Genomic DNA, 22,099 nt, shown 5'->3' on the forward strand with positions numbered 1-22,099 from the left:
AATGGATGGTGTATAAGGACACTGAGAAGCCTCTCAAGCTACGACTTATCTCATCATAATTTTTGATTTATGCTTCTGTGCTCTAAATGCTGTTAACTACCACTGGCAGTTTAGAATCAAAGAGACAAGGGGACAGTTTTCTTACTTCTGCTATTGTAATGTCCCTGATTGTAGCAATTTAATTTTACCAACCAACTCAACTTGCGGAATATGACAAAATGCTTCAGGCATCTTGATGTCACACCCCTTCTCCTACTATGTTCTGGTGCAATGGAAGCCTATGGTCATACATTAATCCAACCTTGGACACTTGGATTTTGATAACAGCAGTTCCCCAATTAAATCTTTGTACCAAAAGTGAAAATTTTCAGAGATTGTTATCCCACCTCTTAACCAACAGGACAGATTTTATTCCTATACTGTTAGGGGTGAGTCTGGTTACCACTGTTGGAGGAGCAGCTTTTTCTGGAGGTGCTGTAAGACATAGTTTAAAACTAGCTCAGGAATTTGAGGAGAGGGTCGATGAGGATACTCATGCCTCTTCAGTGTCTCTGGCATGCATACAAAGACAACTGAACTCTCTAGCGGGGGTGGCCTTGCAGAATTATAGGGCACTAGACCTTCTCACAGCTTCCAAAGAGGCAACCTATGTTTTTCTAAGGGAAGAGTGCTGATACTGTGTAAATGAATCACGGCTGGAGAAGAAAACATAAAGGTTCTAGATAAACTGTGTGAAGGACTCCACCAGCACCCATCTGCTAAACTAGATCTAGTATGAGTTCAAAGCCTTTTGGCCTGGTGGCTAGTATCCCTAGCCACCAGCAATTATACTATTTCTTCTACTTGTTATTACTGGTTCCTGTGTGGTTAACTCTTTGATATCACTTATAGAAAAAATAATTGGGACTGTCAAGCTGATGGCCCTTCAGGCCCAGTAAAGCCTCCTGAGTCAGGAAGAAGAGTCAAGAATTTGACTCAGTTACAAAAAGAAGGGGGAATGTAAGGATCCCTTAGGATAAAAGACCCCAAGACCAAGCAAGGACACTGAGTCAGGATATTAACCTCTTATGGGGAACTGAGGAATGCAATAATCTCTTGCTTGAAACTGAGGAATGAAATAACAGGAAACTGCTATTGTAAAAGTCCCTTGTTTGAAAAAAAAAGTTGATGTTATCATATTAATAGAACTTTGCAGCTTGTACCAGCTTGTGTTTTTTGCCTTCATTAGCCTAGGCTGTGTCCATGTTTAGGGTCATAGTGTTAGCTCCCAAGTCTACACTGTGTCCCTGGCAGGACAACTTCTGTAGCACCTAACAAAATTCTTTAATCTCTAAGCCCGCTTTGATGGACTCATTCTCAGACCCTGTAAGAATTGAAATAACAGTGATTAAGTTGTCTTAGACACTAATGAGGGGAATTTGTTTTAAGGATATCTCAGGTAACCTCAAAGTAAGAATAGAGTAGGAGCAGACCTAAAATCTAGAAGTAGCCATGAACATCCATTGGCAACCTGGGAATGATTGTCTCCTGAACCCACATACCTATTTCAGCATTCTCACTGTTAGGAAAATGGAGGAAAACAGAAAAGGAATAGGCCAGACTCGATGATCAACAGGTGAGGACTGTTTATTGCCAGCAAGGTGCACAGACCTTTCAGGTTTGGAGGTTGTTCGAGGGACTATATTTTGGCTGGACTTATATAGGGCTTGTTTTCACAAGGAAGCAGAAAATGAAAAGTGGCTTATGCTCTCTTAGGCCACAAGGAGACGTCCTTGACCAGGCCCACAAGTTGAATGTTCTACTCTGGATGAAGGGCTATTGTCCCCTGGGGACCAAGTGTTATATCCTTGGCCAGGCACTGATTGGAACCTGCCTGCTGACAGGCATGTGGCCACGCCTGTTTTCTTATACCTGGTGTCTTACTTGAGCTGGGGGAATTAGGCAGGAGTCAATCTTTCACTCACCCTCAATTCAGGCTTTCACTGAGCTGGATGCAGAGCAAAACAAGCACAAAGCCACTGGTAACAACCAAAAACCAGCCCTGCTTCTATTCCCTGCAAACATTCTCCAGGAAATATTGCCACACCATGCAGAACAATTCCTACCAGATCTGCTGAGTTTCTGCTAGACCCAAAAGTCGGGTTCCCTTTCCATTTTACTTTTCATTTTCAGTCTTTTTCTCTTGTTTGTTTTTCTATGAGATCTCTTTTATTTGTATTCATACACACACACACACACACACACACACACACACACACACACATTTGTGAAAATACCTTACAGAGAAGTTACAATTACATGAGTACATGAGCAAGGTAATGAGTACATTTCTTATTAGGGATGGTAAGAGGAAACAAAGTGGGAGGCAACAATGCTTGATAAGAAATGTACCCATTACCTTTTATTTGTATTCTGTGACAAGTGATCTGATTTTTCCCTGTTACTGCTTCCAATACATGCTGCCCTAGGTCCAATTGAACACTCTACCACAATGCCTGGACCTCTGCTAAAACAGCTTCACCTAGTCCTATAATTGAATCCCAGGAGGCTGGGAATATGTCTCAGTGATAGAATGCTTCCCTAGCATGCATGAATTCATGGGTTCGATTCCTCAGCAACACATAAGCAGAAAACACCAGAAGTGGTGCTGTGGCTCAAGTGGTACAGTACTACCCTTGAGTAAAATAAGTTCAAGGGCAGTGCAAAGGCCCTGAGTTCAAGCCCCAGGACTGGCACAAAAAAGGAAAAAGACTTGAACCCCAGGGCCTCCGATGTCACATTTAGAAGGCATGTTTTCTTCCTACATTGTCTGTCATGTGTATCTACAGCTTTCTCTAACAAAGGTTTTTCATTGAAACTACAGTTGCTTACATCTCAGGCTTAGGATCTGATATAGGGATTGATCTCTGGGCAACAGGGCTGGTTGAAATGCAAGACATTTCCTTAGCACAATTCAAGGGCCTACTCTACTTGTTTTAGTGTTCTGGGAAAGTTTTCTAAAGCAGTTTTGAAAGCTTGAAGAAAGAAAGCACAAAGCTCATTGCTGGTCTCATTAACTATTGGGTGAAAACTCCTGAAGAGTGGTGGGAGGTGGGGATGTCTTCCTGCTTGGCCCATAGTAGCACGGCATGCAGCTCTTCTGCAATCAAGCATATTTCTACTGATCATATGTGCACATGCCAGCTCATCCTGGTACTCTCCAGGTAACATTCCTTAGGCACCAGGAACTCCATGTAATGAAGTTCAGGGAGTTTACACAGTGCAGAGAAGAGGCAGTTGAGGGTGCAGGCTGACAGCAAGTTAGCAAGGAACTTGAGCTCCTAGAGATAGTGGCAGGAACACAGGCCCAGGATCATCATGACCACATAGCTATGGGTAATAGCACACTCCACTGGGGTCCACACCCTCACTATCTGAACAACCTGTTACCGCAACTTGAGGAAAGTAGAGGGATATAAATGAAGCAGATTGTGTCTACTGAGGTGCAACACATCCAGCTGGACAGCATGGATACAGTCTGCCAAGAAGTTCATGTCCACATGGTTCAGAGCACAATTGGCCAGGTCCAGCATTCTCAATCATGTTCTGAAGGGGCTGTAGAACCTGGAGTAATCAGCACAAATCAGAGGAGTTCCATGTGAGCAACAATGGATGTGAGCAATCCATCTGCTTGTCTGTCACAGAGAACAAAGACTTGCAGGGCAAGTCTTGTTCTTACCTGACTGCATGGAGTCTGTGAAAATAGTTTTTACACATGGTGCTACATGAAATGCAAATGTCTGTGTCCATAAATATGGTTCACTGGGATGCAGCCTGGCTCCCTTGCTTTCACACAGTCTACAGCTGCTGGGCTTGCTGTGTGGTTCAGAATTAACCTGAACCAATGAAACCTTTGTCTTCATCTCACCTAAATGGCAGATTTTATCAACAACCATTTTCATATGAAAGGAGTTATGTACATGATCTTGGAGAAAACATCCACTCTGAGAGCTTGCTACAGGGGAAATGAGGCATTAGTAAGAAAAAAGAGCCATTATTCTAACAATAGAAGAATCCATTACTGTAGAGCCAGGAAGGGAAAGCCAGACATCCCCAACTGAGGCACCATATCCACAATCCAATAATTCTGATTTAGATAGTGTTGGCAGCAAGCACCAGCAAAGGGGCAGCTGGACCCTGTCTCTGACTGAGTCCCTCACTGTCTGTTTGTGCATGCCCCTCTTGATATCATAGCTGCAAATGGGTGAAACTATTAGCTAAGGCCTTATGAGAATCCTGCTTGTGTTGGAGGCCAGGCATTCCCCCAATTCCCATGAATGATCTTGGGTTAATATCTGCTCAGGAAGGCCAGGGTGATACTGCAGTCCCACAGTCAGCTGACAACAACCTCATGTCACCCAGCTGAGCCAGATTTCTATACCTGACCTGAGATAATGCCAGTCACACAGTGTTGGGAACTTTTTTTGCACCACAATAGACAACTACAGGAGTCACTATAGTTAGCTATGCCTTATAAAGCAACATTCTAGACCCATTAGTTAGCATGTTCTTTTCACAAAGACCTCTCCCTCTCCCTTCCCCCTCCCGCTTTCCCTCTCTGTCCTGCTCTTCTTGCTTTCCCCCACTCTTCCTCCTATCTATGCTAGGAATTACAGCCAGGGTTTTTCATGTGCTAGTCAAACACGTAGCATCAAGGCACATTTTAGCCCTTATCTTTCTTTCTTTCTTTCTTTCTTTCTTTCTTTCTTTCTTTCTTTCTTTCTTTCTTTCTTTCTTTCTTTCTTTCTTTCTTTCTTTCTTTCTTTCTTTCTTCCTCTGTCTCTCTGTCTCTCTCTCTCTCTTTGTCTGTCTCTTTCTCTCTTTCTTTACTTATTTTGAAGACCAAACACCATTCAAACTCAGTATCTGATGCTTTTGCTCACTGGCTGGTACTCTAATATTTGAGCTACACCTTCAACCCCCAGACCTTGTTTTTTGAGGCAGTCTCCCTATGTTATCCAGGCTGGACTTGAACTCACTTTCCTTCTTCCTCAGGCTTCTGAGTGTTGGGATTGCAAGCCTGGTTTTGATGTCTACCTTACACATTGTCTCTTTCTAACTAGAAGCATTCCCCTGAGGTCCCTCACTATTCTGGATCACTCCTGGTCCCCTAACTTCTTTATTTCTCTTTTGTGCTCTCTTATGTGCAGCTCCAGAGAGCATTGAGCTTGGAGCTTTGTGAATAAGCTGTTCTTCTACCTATCACTCAGTGCCCCTACAGCCTGTGAAGCCAAGGACCAGAGTGCTTGACCCATCCCTCTTCCTTTCAGTCTCTGAGACTCTGAGAATCTGGATCTTCCCTGTCAGCATGGAGAGGGCCACACTCAGCTCTATCAGGTAAGTCATGTGACTGAGCTCTCAGGAGATGGAGCCAAGGAGGCAGTCTTCATGCTTAGAAGTTGGGACAGAAGTGAAGGGTGTGTCAAAGGCCTTGATGGGGAGGATGAGTGAAGTCAGATGAGGGAATCCCACCTGGGCTAACAACTGCTGCACATGCCAGCATGTAGCCGCACATTGTGGGCCACTTCCAGCTTGCACAGCTAACCTGTCCTGGCTAGGCTTAACACCTGCAGGAGCTACCCAGGGCTCAAGTTGTCTTCCCTGAATGAGGGGCAGTGCATCTGCAGAGCAGCCATACCTGCTGATTTCAGGGCCTGCACCACTATCTCAAAGTTGCCTTCAATGACAAATAAATAAATGAGGACTTCAATAGGTCACCTGACTGTACAGGGCTCTGCCTGTAGTTGGCAGCATATTCTAGCCAGGAGTTCAGTGTGGCCCCACTTTCCCAGAGCCTTTCCACAAGGGCATTGCTGTACCTGCACATCCCGGATACCCATAAGGTTAGATCTCTGCAGCTGATGAATCCTTTTAAAGAATTATTTAAGAAGGATTTTTTCCTTTGTTTTATTTAGAAAAGAATATTTTAAAGGTTCATTCCCTGGAAAACACTTGCCCAGTTTTAAATGCCAAGACAAATAGTTGGGTTCCACATGAGAGTGCCATTAAGATACTAGAACTCTATGTACTTTTCAGGGATACAATGAATTTTGGGATGACTCAATGTTTTAGGTATCCATGATTCTAATACTAGATACATTTCTACTTTCTCAAAACTTACAGAGAAGAGATTTTGATTCCAAGAGACTTTGAATAATAGTATGAAGTCTTTCATAACTCCGCATCAACTCTTCATTTTATGAAATTATTTTCCTAATATAATTTATGAAGCTTTATAGTTAATTATTTTCTCCAAAGTCACAAAATCATTTTTTGAAGATTTTCTAATAGGGATAAAGCTTTGCGACTGAAAGGTCAATATAATCCTTTTTGTCAACTATAATCAAGAATCTCTTGAAATTATTTTTGAATGTTAAATTCCTCCAAAGCCTATACTTGAATGGAATCGCTTCTATCCTGAGTGTATGAATTGTGTGTGCTTGGGAAAAGTTCCATTTATCCCATTAATATGTGGAGGATATTTCACAGGGAGGAGATCCAGATAGTACTTACCCACTTTGGTCTCATCTCTGTACTCTGTGCGTTTGGACAAATTTCAACTTTGTTCACGACTCATTTAACTTCTGTAGATCCTATGATGAAGATACTCCTTTTTTTGGGGGGGGGTCTGGTTGTGGGGCCTGAACTCGGCCTGGGCACTGTACCTCAGCTCTTCAGCTCAAGGCTAGCATTCTACCACTTGAGCCACAGAGCCAATTCCGGCTTTTTTCTTTTTGCTTATGTGATGCTGAGGAATTGAACACAGGGCCTCAGGCATGCCAGGCAAGCACTCTACCCCTGAGCCAACTTCCCAGCCTGATGAAGATACTCTTAAATTTAATTTTTTTTCTAAAATATATCAGAAGCCTGTAAGTATTCCTCAATACATCTTGTATTCCCACAACTTATGCAATCCCTTCCTTTGATACAAAAGTCCTTCCTCTAATTAATATTAGCTAACTCCAATAGTATAGTATAAATAATTACTCAGGTTGAGGAGAGAAAGTTGTTCTATAAGTGAAATAAATACTTAGTTTTCTCAAATTTTATCATTTTTTAAAGTCTGAAGAACTCTAGAGATCCTAACTAAAAGCAGCTTTCATTTACACACACGAGAAAAGAGGTTAATTAATCTATTATACACTAAGAACAATGATCCTCTGAGAGAAAAAACCATGGCATTTTTAATTATGGCTGTTATTATTATTTTAAGAACTTTTGTATCCCTTTTTATCCAAAGAAAAAAATTAGATACTATTCTTAAACAGACCAAGTTTCATTACCAAGAAAGCTAAAAGAAAACCTAAATAATGTGAGAAAATAACTATATATTATAGATTTTAACCTCAGAGAATATATGAAGAACTCCTTAATCAAGTAACACAAAAGGAAATTCACTTTAAAATAGTTGTGGAACTTGAACAAACATTTCTTCAAAGCAGAGAGATAAATCACCACTAAGCAACCCCAATGTTGCTAGGAAAATGCCATCAAAATCACAGGAAGATACTGCTTCATGCCTTCTACAATGATTGTGACTTTTAAAAAAATACAGAAAATGGGCTAGGAATGTGGCTTAGTTGTAGAGTGCTTGCCTAGCATGCATGAAGCCCTGAGTTCAATTCCTCAGTACCACATAAACTGAAAGAGCTGGAATTGATGCTGTTGCTAAAGTGGTAGAGCAAAAGAAGCTCAGGAAGAGTGTCCAGACCCTGAGTTCAAGCCCCAGGACTAGGAGAAAAGAGGAGGAGTTGAACTCTTTTGGCACAGCTAAGCTAATGAGAATGTAGAATGTTACAACCACATAGAAAACAGGTTGGTGAATCTTCCAAGAGTCTAACATAGAATTACAATATGACTCAACAATTCTATTTGTAAAGATACAAACAAACAATGGACAATAGAACTTACATGGATGCCAGTTTTCATTATAGCCTTATTTATAAATACTGGATAGAAACCTTCCTAATGTTCATTTATAGATGAATGAATAAACAAAATATGGCATCTCATAGTGTGGAAATTAATGTGCCACAAGAAATAAATGACACTCTGTACATGCTGTAACATGGACTGCACCAACCTTGAAAAACATTATAAAACTAAGTATTTCAAACCAGACACAAAAGCATAGCTCATGTAGGATTGTACGTATAAGAAATATCTAGAATATACAACAGAAACTGATAGCAGATTAGAGATTGTCCATAGTTAGAGGGAGGAAGAGATGAGTGACAATTTATTGATTAATGATGATACAGTTTCTGTTGGGTCTTCGTCCGTCCCACGAAAGACGGACGGGGTCTGAGGAAAGGTAAGTGCGGCGCTCACCCGTTCCCCAGCCTCCCTCAACCCTGGAGACAATCAGACACAGGGCGGAGCCAAATCCAGCAGGTAGAAAACTCATTTATTAACAGAGAGCAGCCCTTTTTAAAGACAAAAAGGGCGGGTGACATGGCAAGGGAGGAAGAAGAACCAATCACTGTCAAGGTCATACCCTATCATGCACCTCGGCCTTCACGGACTGGTTAGGCACTGATCGGAAGGTCAATTGGGCTCTGCCCACTCTACTCTCTCCCAGCGCCATCTTTGCTGCCCACGTGCTCTACAGTTTCTGTTTGAAGCAATAAAAAATTTAAATACTGGTTATGGTTGCACAACACTATGAATATGAGCAATGTAACTTAAACACTTATATATTGGAAATTTGGTTATTTATAATTCACCACAATTTAAAATGTCAAAACATGAAAATTAGTATTAAAGATGTGTTTCATGGGCTGATAAAAACCAAAATGACAGCTCAACATGAGTGGCTCATGCTTGTAATCCTTGCTACTCAGGAGCCTGTGACCTGAGGATTACAATTTGCAGCTAATCCAGTCAGGACTTTTATCTCCAATTATATACAAAAAAACAACAACTAGAATTGTAGCTGTGACTCACATGGTAGAGAGCCAGCCTTGTGTGAAAAGGGCTAAGGGACTTGAGCTCAAGCCCCAGTACTAGCACAAAAGAACAAAAAAAAAAACCCAAATGATAATGATTGTTCTCAGCACTCAAGAAACCTACTAATTTTTTGTTCTTTATCAATGTTTCCCTAATGTTAGGATATGAAAACCACATCCAGGAACATTTAAAAATTCATCTTTCCTCAGCGTTTCCATAAATGCATGGCAAATCCCAGAATTGCTATACTGATTTCTATTACAGGCTTGTGACATCATGATTTCAAAACCGCACACGAGGGGCTAGGAATGCAGCTCAGTTGTAGTGTTCTTGTGAAGTGTGCACAAGACCCTGTGCTCCATCCCCACTACTTCTATGAAAAAACTCCAAATCACAACACACATACTCATAAACAAAAGTATTGTTTTAACTGATCATTTCCTATAAGAATGGCTTCTATTATTTCTTTGACTAATGTTTAGCAAATCTGTGGCTCCTAAGAGAGACACAATTTACATTAATAGAGTTAACTGAAGTGATAATTTATGTGGAAGTTAGAAATTTCTCATAAACTCTAACGGAGAGCATTACATTTCAAGTGGTAATAGGGAATTTCTTTTATCTTGCAGAAACCAGTAACATTTAGAGGCACATCAAAGACCTTTTAAAAGAGAGTATGGGAAAGAATAACATGACCATTTAGGAATGCTTCGATTTCTTTTTGAGACCATAAAATAATAATAATAATCAGATCCAATATTTTCTGGATTTTGAAGATTCTGTGCATTAGCACAATGAAAATATGAAGTTTTTATAAAATTTAAAACTCTTCATTCTAACAGATCACATACAGTTGGATTTAAAAGTTTCTCTTTCTTATTTGGTAAAAGAAAATGTTACATTTTGTCTGGCTTGGCCCACAGGATAAAAAAGAGCAAGATAATCCAAGTATTCTAGCTGGTTGCTGGTGGCTCACACATGTTATCTTAGCTGAGGATGAGATCTGAGGATTGCAGTTGAAAGGCCAGGAAGAAAACTTCCTGAGAAATTTATCTCCAATTAACCACCAAAGAAAGCCAGAAATAGGGCTGTGGCTTATGTGGTAAAGTACTAGCCTTGAGCAGAAATGTTCAAGTACAGGACCCTAGCCCTGAGTTCATTCCCCAGGATTAGCAAAAACCCAACAAAACCAAACAAAAAATACCACCCAAGAGAAAACCCCCAAATATCCCCTATATTCCAATCTTGCTTTCTCAGATATTAGTCAGCACTTGCCTGATAAATCCTGCCCCCTATTGGTGAGCATTTTCCCCCTAGGAAAACTTGATCATTCTCCATCATGTAAAGTCTGAAGTGGATGAGAAAGAGAGGTGTTTGAGGCTTAAGCACTAATATTTCTTTTAGTATCTTTTTTCCAGTAGAAGGACAAATTGATGAAAGTCTGTTATTACAATATCTCAAAGCTGGGATTCAGCTGAGCTGCATTCCTGAGTTCATAGAAGAAGTTACGTTATGCTGCTCAGTTCTACAAGAAGAGGTCCATGTTTTTATTTTCCATGCTACTTCAACACTTCAACCCTTGACATTCAGATAGACCACACACACACACATGCCTTAAAGGGCTTCTCTTCCACATTTTGCAAAAGATAACGTTGAGCATGTTAGGTTTAGGTATCCATTTCTGTTGTTGCTAGGGGTCAGCCTCGGATCACAATCCTCTACATACTCATCCTTCATAGATCAAATTATAATGTGTACCATTATCCCTGCTTGTTGGTTGATCTGGAAACTCACATTTTACCCAAGCTGGCTTCAAAATGCAATATTCTATACTACTTTCCAAAGTGGTTGAACAAGTTTATACTCCCACCAACAATGCAGCAAGGTTCCCTTCTGTCCACATCCCATTCAGCATCTGTTGTTAATAGAGTTCTTAATTATAGCCAATCTAACTGGGGTGAGGTGGAATCTCAATGTTGTTTTGATTTGCATTTCTTTTATGGCTAGGGAGGTTGAGCATTTATTTCTTCATTGGCCATCCTTCTTTCCTCTTCCGAGAAATTTCTCTTTAATTCTTTAGCCCACTTATTTATTGGGCAGTTGTTTCTTTGAGGATTTGTTGTTGGGGGATTTAATTGAGTTCCAGGTATATTGTAGATAAGAGACACTTGTCCGTTGTATGGCTAGTGAAGATGTTCTCCCAATCAGTGGACTTCCTATTGATCTTGCCAGCTATTACCTTTGTCTTGCAGAAACTCTGCAATTTCATGCACTCCCATTTGTCCAACCTTTCTTTGATTTGTTGTGTTTCTGGATCTCTTTTACAAAAATTTCTGCCTGTGCCAAGGAGGCCTAGGCTTTCTCCTTTTTTATCTTGTAATGTTTTCAGGGTGTCTGCTTTGACACCCAGGTCTTTGATCCATTTGGAGTTGATTCTGGTACAGGGTGATATATAAGGATCTAGCTTTAGTTTTCTATAAGTGATTAACGAATTTTGCCAGCACCATTTACTGAAGAGGCTGTCTTTCCTCCATTCTATTTTTTTAGCTCCCTTATCGAAGATTAGAGGGCTATAGGTCATTTCTGGGTTCTCAATTCTATCCCATTAGTCCTGAAGTCTGTTCTTGTGCCAGTACCAAGCTGGTATCATTACTATGGCTTGGTAGTAAAGTTTGAAATTTGGTATTGATATTCCTCCAGCACTATTCTTTCTGTTAAGGATCGTGTTTGCTATTCGGGGTATTTTATTATTCCATATCAGCTACTTCGGAAAGTAGTATGGAGGTTCCTCAGAAGACTCCATATAGAGCTCCCCTATGACCCAGCAATACCACTTTTGGGCATTTACCTAAATGATCACAAACAAGGCCACACTAAAGCTACCATCACGACTACGTTTATTGCAGCATTATTTACCATAGCTAAGATATGGAACCAACTCAGCTGCCCCTTCATAGATGAATGGATCAAGAAAATGTGCTATATATACACAATAAAATTCTCTGCTTCCATCAGAAAGAATGGCCTTGCCCCATTTGTTAAGAAATGGAAAGGTTGGTACAAATTATATTAAGTGAAGTAAGTCAGGCCCAAAGAAACATAGGTCCCATGGTTTCCCTTATTTGCAATAACCAGTATATGTCTGAGACAAGCAAAAACGGTCAGATAAATTGATGTTAGGCAAAATGAACCCTAAGATAAGGACTCAAATGTTTTTTTTTCTTTCTTGTGATTCTTTCTTTTTTTGGGGGGGGGTTCCGGTTGTGGGGCCTGAACTCTGGGCCTAGGCACTGTCCCTCAGCTCTTCAGCTCAGCGTTAGTGCTCTATCACTTGAGCCACAGCACCGTTTCTGGCTTTTTTCTTTTTGCTTATGTGGTGCTGGGGAATAGAACCCAGGGCCTCATGCATGCAAGCAAGTGATCTACCACTGAGCCACTTTCCCAGCCCCTTTCTTGTGATTTTTTCTAACATATTTATAAGATGATTTCTTTCTTGCTTTGTATGTCCCTCCCCCACAGTATAACCACTGTTTTCACTGTATTTGATGTTGGTATAATTTGTGGAGGGGAAGGGAATAAACAAATTGTTTAAATAGGTATACATGTGGATCCATTACAACAATGAGATGTACAAGACGTTATGTCGAAAAACGAACTTTACAACTTTAGTGTGGGACGGAGGGCGCATGTGGGGGAAGGAATGGGAACAAAGAAGGAGGCAACAATGCTTGATAAGAAATGTACTCATTACCTTGCTCATGTAATTGTAACCTCTCTATACGGTACTTTCACAATTAAAAAATGCAATCTTCCCTATCTCCACCTCCAGAATAGCTAGGATTATAAATATGCCACCGTGTTCAATGTAAAATTAACTCATTTTTTTGTTTGACTGAGGTTTGAACTCAGGGTGGCATTCTACCACTTCATCCATACACCAGCTCTTATCAAGTTTTTTATCTTTAGTTTATGAATCACTTAATTCACTCCAAGTATCAATTTCATTTTAATTTTAGGAATTATAGTTTATTTTTGTTTTCCTTAAAATATTTGTGAAAAGGAAGGAATGTTCTGTTTGAAAAATAAAGATAGTTACCCTTTAAAATATTTACTCTATATTGAAGCTCTTGGAAGCCAAGATATGGCTCAAGTGGCAGAGCACCATCCTTGAGTAAAAACCAAGCAAGCATGTGATCAAGCCCCATTTTACAGCACACACACACACACACACACACACACACACACACACAATAAAACACTTGGCATGAAATTTTAAGCTTTACAGGTATTAATAATTTTACTTCTCACAAAAATGATTGTGTTAACTAATACCTATAGTAACACACGAAAAGTCACTAGAATTATATATACTATTTTATTTTCCAGATGAGGAAACTGAGTCATGGGAAAGGTCAGATGATATTTTAGAAGAGGAAGCCAGGAATTCTGTTTTAGAACCCACAGGACTTAACACACCATTTACACTATAATACTGCTTGATTTAGTGTATTAAAAATCCCCTTCTGTACATTGTTTTTACCACACCTCTGATGGACTTCCCGCTCATTGTATTGATTAAAATTTGACCACTTTCATTAACTCACTAAACATTTTTCCAGAGCTGCCCAGGCTTCTGAAAACACTAGGCTAAGAGATAATTTTGAGGGTCAAGTGACTTAAATCTGCAGAGATAGGTTTGTACGAATCTAATGAAGGTTAAGCTTATCCTCTTGGGAGCCCTTCAAGATCCTGGAAGAGGAAAAAGCTGTGGTCACCCAGTCAAAAATTTTGATACATTTTGAGACATATAAATTCAAATGGATAGAACTAGTATATTTTTTTAACCCAATATCTCCTGTGTCATTTGGCATGCTTTCTTCCCTTTTTAATTATTTTTAGATAGTTGTACAAAGGAGTTTCAACTAAATGTGTCCCTTTACATGTACAGTGCATTTTGATCAGTTACTGCTTCCATCGTTCTCTCCTCCACCTATCCATTTCCTTGCCTATTTTCTAATATGTCTGAGTTCCATTTCCACATCTGCACATTGACTATTATGACTATATTTGCCCACCATTCATCCCTCTATTTGTCTACTCACTTCTCCTTATTTCCCATCCCTCTCACTCATGTTTCAGCTCCTTAGTATTCTTTTTGTTAAACTATTGTTCAAAGTTGTACTAATTTATATTCCCACCAACAATTAAGGTTCCTTCTCCCCTCCTACTCCATTCTTGCCAGCATTTGCTGCTGTTTGTATTCTTGATGATGGCCATTATATCTAGAATGAGATGGAATCTTGATTCTGTTTTGATTTGCATTTCTTTTTTGGCTAGAGGTCTTCTACAGGTTGTATTTTTAGGTTAGTAACCATGTCCTTTGCTGTGCAGAAGCTTTTTAGCTTGATACAATCCTATTTGCCAAGTCTCTTTTCTATTTTCTAAGTTCCTGGAGTTATATTTAGGGAGTTTCTGCCTATGTCAATACATTCTAATGTTTACTCTTTCCTGTAGTAAAGTTTCAATTCTTATATTGAGGTTTTTGATCCACTCTGAATTGATATTAATTTAAGGTGTGAGAGAGGTCATATATATGGACATTTGGTTTTCCCAGCACCATTTGTTGAAGAGGCTGTGTTTTCCCACCATACATTTTATCAGATAGCTGTGGGTTCTTGTATTCATTTCTTCGCCTTCTAGTCTGTTCCACTTCAGGTCTGTCATACTTTCTAGAGTGGCTAGGACTATTTTGAGATTAACTAAGGAGAATGTGAGTTGGAATTCATTTAGTTTGATTTTACAGAAGTCTCTTATAATCACATATTGAATAATTTATTTACTGATAGTCATTGTACTGTAGCAATAATTTTCATGGCACATTTTTAGTAGAAACATTGAGTAAAGCTGTTTAATTGTTTAATCATTTGTTAATGAAGAGGAATTCATCACATAGATTGCCAGAATATTTTGGTTCTCTTGCTGATTTATATATATACACTTAAAATTGATGAAAGCAACATAATTGTTAGACACACAGGTTAATGAGTGTCTAAGTAAGTTGAAAATGATTTAAGGTTAGTCTCTGGACAGGAAAAAAATAAAAGGATCTGAGAATATAGAACTCACCTAGAAAAAACTTCTGAGAGAGGATTTCACAAACACAATTCAAAACTGAAAATATGGAAGAATGAAAATATAGTCAATTATATTGTATGAAAGTACGAATTATTTTTTATAAAATATATTAATAAAAATTATCATTTTACAAAGGATTTATAGTATAACTTAAAATAGTAAAATACCTTTTCATTTCAAAGAATGAAAAAAAGACACCAAAGGAATATGGGATAACTGCAAAAGACGCTACATATGGATGATGGGAATATCATAAGGAGTAAAGGAAAAGAAATAGAAAAAGTATTTGAAATAATAATGACAGAATTTCCCCAAATTAATGTCAGGTATGAGCTACACTTTCAGGAGAAACTCTGGAAACAGCAAGTTACCAGAATGAATTCTACAAACAACAATAAAGGCCCCCAAAAGAAGAAAAAATCCTCACACAAACAGTTATATGTGGTATGCTGTAATAGTTCATGGTTATAAATTAAAAATAGCCAAAAGGTCTAAGCATCTTGCAGAACTGTAGTACAATGACAGGTGATGACAAGTCCCTGGACACTTTCCTGATGTCTATGACAATCAGAGGGAACCCTTCCTTGACCCCATGAGAGCAGAACTTTCTAGAGGATTACGAGGTTCCTATGACAATGAGTCTGAAATACCTTATTTTCCCTGATGACAAAGTCATTACACTACTTATAAGCTATATGAATCTTAAAAATGAAGCTTAATCTTGCAAAATCTGCTTAAAGTGCATTTATGAAAGAAAGAACTGATAACTCAATATAAGAATAAGAAAATGGGAAGCATTCCTAAACTCTGAAAATTTAATTCTCAAAGTTAGTCAGCTGACTACTGACCATATACATGCCCTGGACCTGCTTCTATTTTCTACATTGTAACACTGCTAGTGGTTCATACTTGTAATTATAGCTACTCAAGAGGCTGAGATCCTAGGATGGCAGGTCAAAGAAGTCAGACTGGGCAGAAAAATACCAGAAAATCTTATCTCCAATTAACCAGCAAATAGCCAGAGGTATGTCTCAAGTGGTAGCATACTAGCCTCAAATCTCAAATAAATAGAGAGAGAATCCAAGGCCCCGAGTTCAAGTCTCAATTCCGGCACACAGAAAAACAAACTGAAAGAATACTGCTATGGGGGGAAGGGGAGCATAAAAATATAAAAAATTAAAAAGAATACTGCTAAAGGAAAGTTTTTGATTATTAGAAGGGGCTCAAGATTTATACTTTTATATTATATACGTATATAATATGTGCAGCTATAATTTAAAATATATAATCAATTTATACATGTAAGAGAGTCCAATCATGATATAGATTATCTAATATGTTTTTCCCTTTTTTTACTTTATTTATTGTGAAAATACTGTACAGAGGGGTTATAATATATTTTTCTATGGACGAACAAAGACAAGAATTTCTTTTTTAGAAGCCAAACAAGTAAGAATATGAAGTGAAATACTTAAACTCTACTAAAAACAAAAATCACTAACCTGGAATTCTGAACCCATGAAATTATTCTTCATCAATCAGATAAATATAATTGACATCTACATTAGAAGGGATTGTATTCAAGTTCACACATGAAAAAAAAAAGGTCACACATGAGCTTTCATTGAGACAGAGAAAATTCCAGGCCAGAAGATAAATGAAAACAATAGAAATAATATAATACCTGTTCTTGGACCAAATAGAATTAAACTTGAAATCCATAATATAAATTAATAATAGAAAGATACTTAAAGATTAAACACAGCTAGGTGTCCAGGGTACATATCTGTTGTCTTAGCTATGTGAAAGGCTGAGACTAGGCAGATTGATGTTCCAGGCCAGCCGGGGTGGAAAACAAAAGTCTTCAAAACTTCATTTAATGGAATGAAGATGGTATACACCAGTCATCTCAGCTATGATGAAAATCCATATGGGAAGGGGGTGAGACACATCTCAGAAGTATATAACCAATGCTAAAAAGACTGGAGATATGGATCAGCAGTATGACACCTGACTAGCAAGTGTGAGGGCCTGAGTCAAACTCCAGTGTCACCTAAACAAAGAAACGAACAAATATATCTCAAACTGTGAAATGCATCAGAAGCAGTGCTTTGAAAGAAACTTCTAGCACTGAATGCATACAGTAGGAGGTAGATCTCAAGTTATTAAACCAAGTTTCTATTTTAGTTAACTAGAAAAATTCCTGAGTTCAATCTCTAATACCACTACCACCACCCAGAAAAAATAAATGAAACTTGTAGAAAATCCATACACTGAAACCTGCAACGATAAATTCAAAAGTAATTCTTTGAAAAGATCAAGAAAATCAGTAAGATACTACTTAAGACGAGGATAAGATATATTAACAATATGAGAAATAAAAGAGATCTCTGATGATTTCAATGATGTTAAAGGATAATAAAGATAACAAAGGAATATAGGAATATTGTGAACAATCCTATGCCACAAATTTGATAATCTAAATGTAATAGACCAATTTCTTCCAAAATATCTGTCAAAACTTACACAAGAAGAAAATCAAGCAGGATAAGTCTGAATCAATTGAAAAAAAGTGAATAGCTAGGATTACAGGTGTGAGAACCAGAACCTGTCCATCTTAATGTATTTTTAATGACTTCAAGTCTATCAAGTTATCACAAAGACTGTGAAATCTTATTACTTATTTATCCCTTTTTATACTAGGTGCTATTCTAGTTATTTTTCCATGTATTATTATCCTGTGTGATAGTTACATTAGGCTTTGGGGTCGGTATAACTACAAATTTTCCAGAAAGAAATGGATGCAAAGTAAATTGTTCAATTCTATGAGGCAGGTTAAATGGCAGACCGGGGGTTCAAACCAGAATTTGGTGCTTGTGCCTTAATGCAGTGTACTCCTCTCTGTGCCACTTCTGTGAGATAGGATGCATTTATAATTCCCTACCTGGATTTCTATTTCACTTTGAATTCTATAGCATTTGCTATGGGTTCCATAACTTTGTTTTCATTTCCTCTGCTGTAATTTTAGGTCTTAGAAAGGGCAGTGATTATTTTTTTACTCTGTCCTATTGTTTCAGACTTTTAGACTATATATGGACCCAGCATTATGAAGCAATTTTCCACTGGTCTAGATAATTTAGCACACACTGCAAACTCTGAAAGCTTCAATTGGGAGATATGTCCAATTAGTTTCCAATCTATTTTTATGTAATAATCAATTTTGAAAGCATAACCCATATTCTGTTTGTAGGATTTGCATTTTGCTTAAAATAAAGTCCAATTTCTGAGATTCTCTAATAACCATTGTTGATTATCCAAAACCTTAGCAAGTCAAATACTTGTCTCACTTCTTCGTCTACCAAAAAGAAACCTGGAGTTCCCAATCTTAATATTTTGTGCCATTTTGAGCATAATAATGTAACAGGTCCGAAGGCCCTTTGTCTGAGGGGCACTATCATTTGGGCTCAGAGATTAACCAAAAGCAGTATAAAAGCTTGGCATCTCAGATTCCACTTTATATCCACCTACCAGACCAATGACTTACTGTATCCAGGTTCCAGCTGAGAAAACCTGAGATGATGAACTGCCTGGCTCTCTATGAGTACTGCCTTCCACCTCTCACCACATGAACACGTGTGTGACTGGGACTTTAAAATTATACATTTGTTATTGGATGCTGGTGTCTCACACCTGTAATCCTAGCTACTCAGCAGGCTGAGATCTGAAGATCCTGATTCAAAGCCAGCCAAGGCAGGAAAGTCAGTGATATTTATCTCCAATTAGGTACCTCTGAAAAGCCCAAAGTGGAGCTGTGGCACAAGTGGTAGAGTGCTAGCTTGACTAAAAAAGCTAAAGGAGAGCATCCAGGCCCTGAGTTCAAGCCCTAAGAGTAGAACAAAAAACAAAACAACAAAAACAAAAAATATGCATTTCTCTCCTGCCACTGCCTTTTCCTCCTCTATAAAGCTAAAGAAAATGTGTACTCAACTTGGGAGGGGGAAGGAAGGAGCTGGGGAGGTGGGGAGGGAAGGTATGGTAGAGGAAAAACAAAGGAGGAGGAAACAATGTTCGAAAGGAAATGTATTCATTACCTTACTCATGTAACTGTCCCGCTGTATTCTATTTTTACAATAAAAAACATAAAAAAGAAGAAAATATATGCTCAGACTGGACCTATGGAACCAGGAGTATATTCCTGGACCCTGTAACAATGGGTTTCATCTATCAAAGTTAATGGACGTATCTTTGATGCTTATATTCATAAGCCATCTATTTTGGCATTTTGAAATTATGACAACTTTTTTTGCTAGCTTTGAGACTTGAACTCAGAGCCTTGCACTCTTGCTTGGATTCTTCTCTCAAGGCTGGTGATCTCCCACTTGAACCACAGCTCCACTTCTGACTTCTTGTGGGTTAATTGGAGATAAGAGTCTCTTGGATTTGCCTACCTAGGCTCATTTTGAACTGTGATCCTCAGATCGCAGCTTCCTGAGCAGCTTAGAATACAGGCCTGAGCCGCTGGCACCCTCCTATAACAAATATTTTTAACTTTTCAAAACCTCTGTGATCACCTGCCCTTGGAACAGGTAGCAGTACTCTGTTATATACCAATTTTCCTCCACAGCACCTAAGCAATCGTCCCAGAGAAATCTTCCCTTACCTCCTACTACCTTGTCCCTAGACCCTTCTATAACCCCAATTTCTGTCTCTCTGCTCACACTGTCTTCATTTTTTCCACACTACTTACTGTCTTCTAAAATAACAAGCTTAACTATAGGAAATTGTGATTCCCTTAGGGTAGAAGCTCTTGTTTGGTTTCTATGTTTACTTCCACATGGTCCAACATTAGAACAAGACATTTTATCTGCTTCATCAGTCACCTATCCCTACTTCCCTAAATCCAGTACCTGGCAGATATAATAAAATATAAACCATCTTTTCTATTTCAATCATTTCCTTCAATACTGAGTTAAGATAAAAAATCAGGATGATAATTTACAGCACTTCCACAGAGAAGGCCTTTGGGTGTGATTTCTCTACATGTCTAATGATACACCTTTCTATACACACACACATCAACCCTGATCCCAGCACACATTGTGAGCATGCCACAGCCATTGCTCTGTCATGGGATTGTAATATAAAGTCCATTTAATAGTGTCATTACATAATTGATATTTTTGTGTTTACCTGTGAGCATGGTACTTGTTAACTTTGTAGCAAATTTAACAAGCATCTCAGTGACAACCAAACCTCTACAATTTTTTCCTGTGAAAGGTGCAATGGGGAATGATACCAGGCAGGCCTGTATCCTTATATTGATTGACTTAATCAATTTTATGATGGAATCATTATTTTGAACTTATTCTGCTAAACTGTAGTTGGTTTGCCAGAAATGTGGCTATGTATTTTTTGAAAATGGAAGAGCTTTGTGGTGCTAGGTCCTCTCAGGAACAAATCCACACAAAGGGATAGATTTTTCTTTTTCTTTTTTTTAATTTAATTTTATTTTATTTGTGAACATACTGTACAGACGGGTTAAAATTACATGGGCAGAATAATGCGTACATTTCTTACCAAGCATTGCAGCCTCCTCCTTTGTTTACCCTTCACATCCTTCCAGCCTACCTCCTCCCCCCCCCCCCCCCCCGCAATCCCAATCCTTCTCCTTTCCCCACCCCTTCCCCTCTCCCCCCGCACCGATGTTGTAAAGCTCATTTTGGACATGACAACTTGTACTTCTCATTGTTACAACAGGTCCACCTGTATCCTTAAACAACTGGTTTTTCCCCATCTCCTCCACAAGTTATACTGACATCCAATATAGTGAAAGCAAGGGTTATACTGTGGGGGAGGGACATACAAAGCAACAAAGAGATAATCTTATAAATGCATTAGTAACACGTGCATGAAAGAAAAAAGCATTAAAATACATATCTAAGGGTTCATTTTCCTGACATCACATTATCTGGCCTTTTCCGCTTGACTCATATATATACTAGATATTGCAAATAAGGGAAACCATGGGACCTATGTTTCTTTGGGCCTGGATTACTTCACTTAACATATTTTTTTCCAGTCTTTCCATTTCCTAACAAATGGGGCAATGTCATTCTTTGTGATGGAGGCATAGAATTCCATTGTGTATATATACCACATTTTCTTGATCCATTCCTCTACTGAGGGGCATCTGGGTTGGTTCCATATCTTAGCTATGGTAAATAATGCTGCAATAAACATAGTCGTGCTGGTAGCTTTAGTGTGGTGTTGTTCGTAAACATTTGGGTAAATGCCCAAAAGTGGGATTGCTGGGTCATAGGGGAGTTCTATGTGAAATCTTTTGAGGAACTTCCATACTGCTTTCCAAAGTGGTTGAACAAGTTTACATTCCCACCAACAATGAAGTAAGGTTCCTTTCTATCCACATCCCCTCCAGCATCTGTTGTTAGAGTTCTCAATTTTTGCCGTTCTAACTGGAGTGAGGTGATATCTCAATGTTGTTTTGATTTGCATTTCTTTTATGGCTAGGGATGTTGAACATTTTTTCATGTGCCTATTGGCCATCCTTCTTTCTTCTTCAGAGAAGTTTCTCTTTAAGTCTTTCGCCCACTTATTTATTGAGCAGTAGTTTCTTTGAGGATTTGTTGCTGGGGGGTTTAATTGTTTGAGTTCCAAGTATATTTTAGATATGAGACCCTTGTCCATTGTATGGCTAGTAAAGATCTTCTCCCAATCCGTGGGCTTTCTATTGATCTTGCTAGCTATGTCATTTGCCATGCAGAAGCTCTGCAACTTCAAGCAATCCCATTTGTCCAACCTTTCTTTGATTTGTTGTGTTTCCGGGTCTCTATTCAGAAAATTTCGGCCTGAGCCAAGGAGACCTAGGGTTTCTCAAATTCCATCCTGTAATGTTTTCAGAGTGTCTGCTTTGACTTCAAGGTCTTTGATCAATTTGGAGTTGATTCTGGTGCAGGGT

General features: G+C 38.7%; 1 pseudogene; it reads right to left on the bottom strand.

The window, feature by feature from the left end:
• Positions 1-2,961: 2,961 nt before the first annotated feature.
• On the bottom strand, positions 2,962-6,567 carry LOC122100213 (annotated as a pseudogene).
• Between the last annotated feature and the right edge of the window lie 15,532 nt (positions 6,568-22,099).

The sequence above is a fragment of the Dipodomys spectabilis genome, unplaced genomic scaffold (assembly GCF_019054845.1).
Source record: "Dipodomys spectabilis isolate Male_0828 unplaced genomic scaffold, ASM1905484v1 ptg000570l, whole genome shotgun sequence".
Taxonomy (NCBI): Eukaryota; Metazoa; Chordata; class Mammalia; order Rodentia; family Heteromyidae; genus Dipodomys; species Dipodomys spectabilis.